The following is a 6,711-nucleotide window of genomic DNA, read 5'->3' as shown; positions in this document are numbered from 1 at the left end:
TTAATTAAATCAGTTTAGGGGACTGCGTGTTGCAATCAGCTGAGGTCTTCCCATTTAGTTCCTTGCATCGTGAATTGGCTCATAAAGCCAAAGATCATGGTGCAACTAAATCAGAGGAAATATTTTTTTTTTAGTTGGCTTGAAGTTACAGATTGCACCGCAGAACTGGTCTAGAAATTCAGTCACAGCAAAACAAAGAAATCACAGAAGACAAAGGAGTTATTTCACATGAACTTGATGTAGCAATGAACTCAAGCTTTATTCATAACTGAAACAGTAAAGCCGAACAGGAGGGTCCAGAAGAAAGACAGGAGAAATAGCGAGAGGTGAAAGGGGATAGGTAAGTAACACAGGGTACACAGAGGTAAGATAAGACTTAAATGATAACTGACAGCTTTAATAAAGATTAGTCCAAAAATCTTAATAGTGAAAATGTTATGATCCACTGGAGATGCTGGCTGGGAGAATATCTGAAAGGGAACGTGTTAGGCTGCTTCCTATTCCTGAGAGAATGTGGGGCTTGAGTGGTTGTAGAGGGTAGAAGGAGGTTGTTAAATTTGTCTGAAGTGGAACAAGTGTTTCATACTCTAAGGCAGTTTCTACCCCAGCAATACAGGAGCCACTAGGAGTGGACCTGGAGATGGACAGCTCTGGTTGGGTCCCCTGGGCTGTGTGCAGCTGGTGTGCTGTACATGTGCTGCAAGTGTGCCTCCTCCAGCTCAGTTTCGTCTGACAGGAATCCAGTCCCTGCACTCTGAGGCTGCTCCGTGATGCAAGTAACACATGGTTAGTAGGGGCATTTGAGAGGCTGGCTTCAAAAGAACACTCCTGCCCTGAACTTGGACACTAATGTGGAGGTATGGTGGAAACTTGAGGACAGGAGTGGTGACATGGGACAGGACAGAGTAATCAGAGTGCACTAGTCCACATTACAGATACTGGCAGTGTGTAGAGCTGAGAGCAGTGAAAGCCCTAATGAATACAGTACCTAAAAAGGTTACCATGAGCTTTAGTGCAGGGTAATCACTCAGGGAAAGAGAAGAGAAAAATGATTGATGCAAGGCTATGTAGATGTGTTTAAAAAATAAATAAAAAAGATACTGTCCTCTTACCATACAAGTGACCTAAACTAGCTCTGATTTCCTTGGCTGCGTTCGCGTTTGATAGCTGTATTTGAATTGGGGCTCAGGTTCCCAAGGAGATTAATACAGTTGCACCCACACTGGATTTTGGGGCAGACCAGTATGAGCCTTAACTTCGAGTTAATACAACAGTGCAGGAACAGCTTCTGCACATCTTGTGCTTTGGTTTGCATCCTCTGCTTTTGCATCCTGTTCTCCTGGAAGATAGGTTTGTGATGACATCTTGAGAAGACATAAGGCAATACATCTGAGTGGAGGTTGCTGGCCACAAGACAGTGAAAAAAGATTTGCACGCTGCGTAGTTAGTTAAAAGTAGCTGAGCTGAAAATAAAGTGAGTTTGTTTATCTGGCTGTACTGAAAAGGTCAGAAATCAATCTTGGAGCTTTTGTGGCCTGAGCAAAGGACACAAAACAGACAAAAGCAGAAGGGATTGGTTTTACTTGTGCTTTAGATGAAGCATCTTAAAAGAAGAATTAGAGTATGATTTTGTCCAATGGAACAATGCTATCCAGTGACTAAGTTTGCCCCAGAAGGGGCAGAAATGCTTTTTAGGCGTTGGTAAGACTTCAGTAAATTTAGGTAATGGTGTCTGCCTTCTCCTTAGGATCAGAACTCCACAGGAGGTTGGTGCCTAGCTTAAGGTTACTGTAATTCAGTATTTAAGGCCAGATTCTGTCCTGACATTAGCCTGTGAAATTTTAGTGGGGCAAAATGAATGTGCAAGATTCCCAGATTTTTGATGTGCGGTTTTTATAGATTTTTCTCTCAAGACATGCTGAAGTGTGCTCGGTATGTTGAAAGGCTCCACTGATCCATTATGATCAGTGCTACAATGCAACATTGCTGCTAGCTGGAAGTTTGCTTCATAGAAGACTGTTTATAATTTTGAAAGACTGCTTTCCAAATATTATCACTATGGTAAATGAATCCCTTTAAGCTTAAACTTACAAAACTGAATTCAGTTCAGGAAAGAGTGTTTCTACAATCTTTTGTGAGTAGTTTCCACTGTTGCATTCTCTGGAATCATTCATTTTGAGTGTTAAAAATGACTGATTTGTAGTAGGGAGTTGTAATAGATTCAGAGTATTTCCATATTGCCTATCAATGTGTCATTTCATACTGTGTTTAGTCTCTCAGAGCCTGTCATACAAAAGTGGAATTTTACAGATAAAGAGCTGAGGTGCAGAGAGAATAAATGATGTACATAAGGCTATGTGAGGAAACCCAAGATCAGATCCATTTCCTTAGCGCAAGGTGTTTAGCCACTTTTGTCCAGCAGCAGTTATGTTCCTTTTTTACTGTGGCGCTTGGTCCTCCCATCCAGCACTGCCAAGAATCCAGATCCAGCAGTCAGGTGAGTTTGAAAGTTATCAGAAACCCAACAGTAACAGTAGACAGGATTATGTCAAATAATTGATAGATACATAATGATTAGTTGAGTCAAATCTGTTACATACCAAAGGATGGTTTATTTGTGTCTGCCAGTACTTTGAAAACAGAGAAGACAAAGAAAAAAAAAAAAAGACACAACAGGTTCTTTTTGGGAAGAGCTATTATCTTTGTTAAAAGCAGTGTGCACACACAACGTTTTGGCTTTTGAACTTTGCTAAAATGGTTTGCTAATAAGACTTAGGCTTATGAAAGGCAATAAAATGTACGAGCAGAACACTAATATTTTACTAGATCTCGTCAGCAGCTGTGATGATATATTTTAACAGTGTTAGGAATTTCTGAGCCTCTTTCAAAATGACTTTTGTCTTACTACATATGCTGATTATTGAATGTCTTTGTTCAAGAACAGTTGGCCCTAATTGCTTCTGAATAGTGTCTCCTTAGAAGCTGTTAGATAAAAAGGCAACCCAGAGGAGTCTGAAGGAAGCTCTACTTAGAAACTGACCTTTTTTTTTTTTTTTTTTTTTTTTTTTTTTTAGGAAAGGCAGAAGAAGGCAATAGGTGCAGGATGTGAAGGGAAGAACCAGTGCCATGACCCTGCAGCACTTCTGCATGTTGAGTCATGGAGCGACATTTAAGCAGCTCTCAGTGCACCCCACAGGAAAAGCCACAGTGGAGGCTAAGTTGCTGGCCATGCTCATGGAAAGGCTAGGGGAGAAAAATGGTCAAGGCGACAAATCCATACATAGCCCTTTCCATGTTTCAAATGTTGGGGAAACTTACAGCAAAACCCCAAGCCAAATGATTCTTTAATGCCTTTTTTTTGAGTGCCAGTGAATGGCCCCGGACTTTCCATCTTTAGAGCTGGTGGTTTCCACACCACAATGATTCACCCAGCATGAACTCTGTTGACCAAATCCCAGTTTGTTTCCTGGTTTTGTTTTTCTAAAATATTTTAATTTAGCAATGCATCAAGGCCTCCCTAGGATGTGATGGAGTAAGAAGAGCTGTGCTCTTTTTAATGATCAGCTTCCTCAAGGACAGTTCTCCATATTTCTACTGCAACTGAAGGAAGAAAAAGGAATCACTACATTTTGACTAAAACTGAGACAAAATGCCTGTGCTCTCAGCTTTTTGATGCTGTGCCTTTATGTTGAAACTCCTTTGAGGTTTAATAAGAGATCTGATTTTCATGTGAGAAGTATGCCCTGACTGAAATGTCCTAAGCTTTAACCGGTGTGTTATTGCGTAAGAAGCTCATATAGATGTGTTTAGTTAGATAAATAGATTAGTATTGGCAATGATTTCAATGGTTAACAGGTTATTAAACTAATATGAAGGATCTTGTTCATTCGCCGTGCTGGATTTTTTTGGTAATTGAATTCTCTAGGATGCCCTTTTTAGAGCACATGCTAATAATTATCCCTGTTATCTTCGCTGTAGGTAAGCTGTAGGTTTGGTAAGGACCTAAGTACCTTGGCTCTGTGGTCTCACAGAAAGAGAGAGAAATGTCAGAAATTACGTCTTGAAAATTGCGAACAAAATATTCCTTCAGAAGTTCATACGTTTACCTAGATACATTGTCCCAAATGGTACATCACATGAGTAAGTAAAATACTGCTGTAATAGGTTTGATACCTAAGATGGAAATCTATTACAGTTAATGTCTGTGAAAGCACAGTGTTACTCTGTTTACTACCTGCCTCCTCTTGTTATTCAACAGAGAGGAATTTAAGTATGTACAGGTTTATTTCAGAGTCGCCTTCGTGCACTGACCTCCACTGCTTTCTTTTTCAGAGTACTTCTACATATCTCTTATCTCTTTAATTTGCTCCCTGTACTCCAGTAACTCCTTGTCTCTGCCTCTGATTCTTCATGGATTGCCTGAGGCTGTGAGCTGAGTAAACTAGTTGTATGAGGCGTTCTTTTCAAATATCAATACTTTTAAAGTGGTACAGATCATCCAGCATGCAGGACACAAATGTATTGACATACTAATAACATAGTAGTTGATGATCAAATATTCAGATCACCAAGTGCTCAGGAATTGTGAAGTGCCTGAACTAACGCCATCTTTGCAGCAGAAGTTTAGGCTTGTTTTGCATATGTGGAATGAGACAGGCTTTCATAACTGTGTTTTTTTTTTTTTTTTTTTTCCCTTCCAGCCCTTCCTTATGTAAAGGAACTGGTGGGGAGCTGGTGCAGCTATTGCTGCTTGCATTGTGACTTGAAGTGCAGCTCTCCATCCACCTCCACACAGCACTGCATACAGTGTCATCCAAGCCTTGGGGGGACTGAGTCTAGCTGTAGTGTACATATGCCATGAGGAGTCCCTAGAGGAGCAGATAAACTCTTCCTGCTGTGGCTTTAGAAACACTGAAGATAGATTACATTGCTGAAGTCAGTGGTATAAGACCAATGCAACATCCATAATCACCTGGAAACCTTACAATTTCACAGTTTCAGAATGTGAATGACATCCACTTTTTTATACTCCATTTTCTTGTATGGCTGCCCCAGCTTGATGTCTTTTCCTGGAGTGGGTGGCAAATGCTGTTCTATATGTGGATGAAACTGTTCAATTTTCAAATTTATGGTATCCCATTTTTTGTTTAGGTGAGAAAATTTCTTAAGCTTTCTGTTACCTACATTCTCCTTAATCTTGTTTTCTAGAATCTACAGTATTCTGCATATGTAGGCCCTTGTTCTTTTGCTAGGAGAAATGTCATTCACAACTGTTTTGAGGCCTCTTGATACTTTAAAGATGCTGTAAAATGCCTTGTTGCAAAGTGAGAATCAGTTTGTTCTGGATAAAAAATGCGTAAGTTTCTTTTTCACCTTTTGTGATTTACAGGTTATAAAGTATCATCTGCTTTTTTCTTCTGAAGAAAAATATTTAGCAGCAGGATTTTATTCTCAAAACTTTGACATCTTGCAAGGGAACCACTTGCTTCTTGCAGACATTTCAGTTATTTAAAGCTAAACAAACAATTCAATTATTTTCATTGAACCTGAACCTTTAGCATATTCCTTTGTCTGAAATTCAAGGCTTTTAGATAAGCTTGATCTTCTTCCTGAACAGGATGCGATGAAAAGGGAAGAAATTATTTGATTTAAGTGAATAATTTGCACTGAAGAATTTTTCTAGAGTATTTAATCTCCTTCTCTACTTGAATCATGTTGATGATGTGATTGCTGTTCTCTGATATTTAGGAACCATTCAAAACCTGTTACCTTTTTAGCTCTGTGGACTGATTTGAAACAATGTTTTGAGAGCCATGGCTAATGACGCTGTTAGCTAGATGGGTTTTGGGTGCTCTTATGGTGTTTTCTGTTTGGATGAAAGCACAGATGCTTCCAGAATAAATGCTGCTGAGCTGAAGGAAACTTCATTTTCCTTGAAAACTGTTCTGTAAAGCTCAGATATTTGCTTTCTTTAAGTATTTTTGCTGGTACAACTGAAGCGCACACATTTATGGATGGGGCAAACAAAAGGGGCACAAAGACTGCCTAAGGTAATGGATTGTGGAAAATTGCAGCATAGACTTTAGCTCTTCAAGTGCATGGAGCATCTCTGAGCACAGAAAGAGCTTATTGTGCAAAATTTTGATTCACATCAACGATGAAACATACTGAATCAGGGGCTGGAAGGGTCACTGGTCTGTGATCTGCATCTGTCAGATAGCTTTTTCAGCCCCATATCTGCTAGCAAGTGGTTCCTGCTCTTCTGAGTGCTGTTATCTACTAGAGCAGAGGAGGACAGTGTGGAATACGTAGTATATGTGATAACTCCTTTCCGCAGATCTTTGTGCTTTTTTTGCTTCCCTCATTGATTTTAGGGCTCAGGGTTCTAAGCGTTAACTGAATTTCTTCTTCATTCTTTGCAAAATCAGGGATTTCATTCAAGGAGAGTGTTCCATGCTGCTTTTGAGAGACTTGTTTTCATCAATTGACAGAAGATGTAATTGCAGTGGCTTCCTCAGGAGGATCCTTCAGGATATAGTACTGTCGTAGTGTGTTAGAGTGGTACAGCCACAGATGGGACTCAGTTGACTCAGGTGCAGTGTGTGTCTGAGCCAGTAGTGCAGAACAGCGAACAGCTATTGCAGTGGTACAAGATCCCAGATTATCCAAGGTGTAAATGCTTTGCTAATTTACAGCCTTGCTGCAGCTCCC

This window comes from Rhea pennata, chromosome 7 (genome assembly GCF_028389875.1).
Source record: "Rhea pennata isolate bPtePen1 chromosome 7, bPtePen1.pri, whole genome shotgun sequence".
Classification (NCBI taxonomy): domain Eukaryota; kingdom Metazoa; phylum Chordata; class Aves; order Rheiformes; family Rheidae; genus Rhea; species Rhea pennata.
This window is presented reverse-complemented; position numbering follows the sequence as displayed.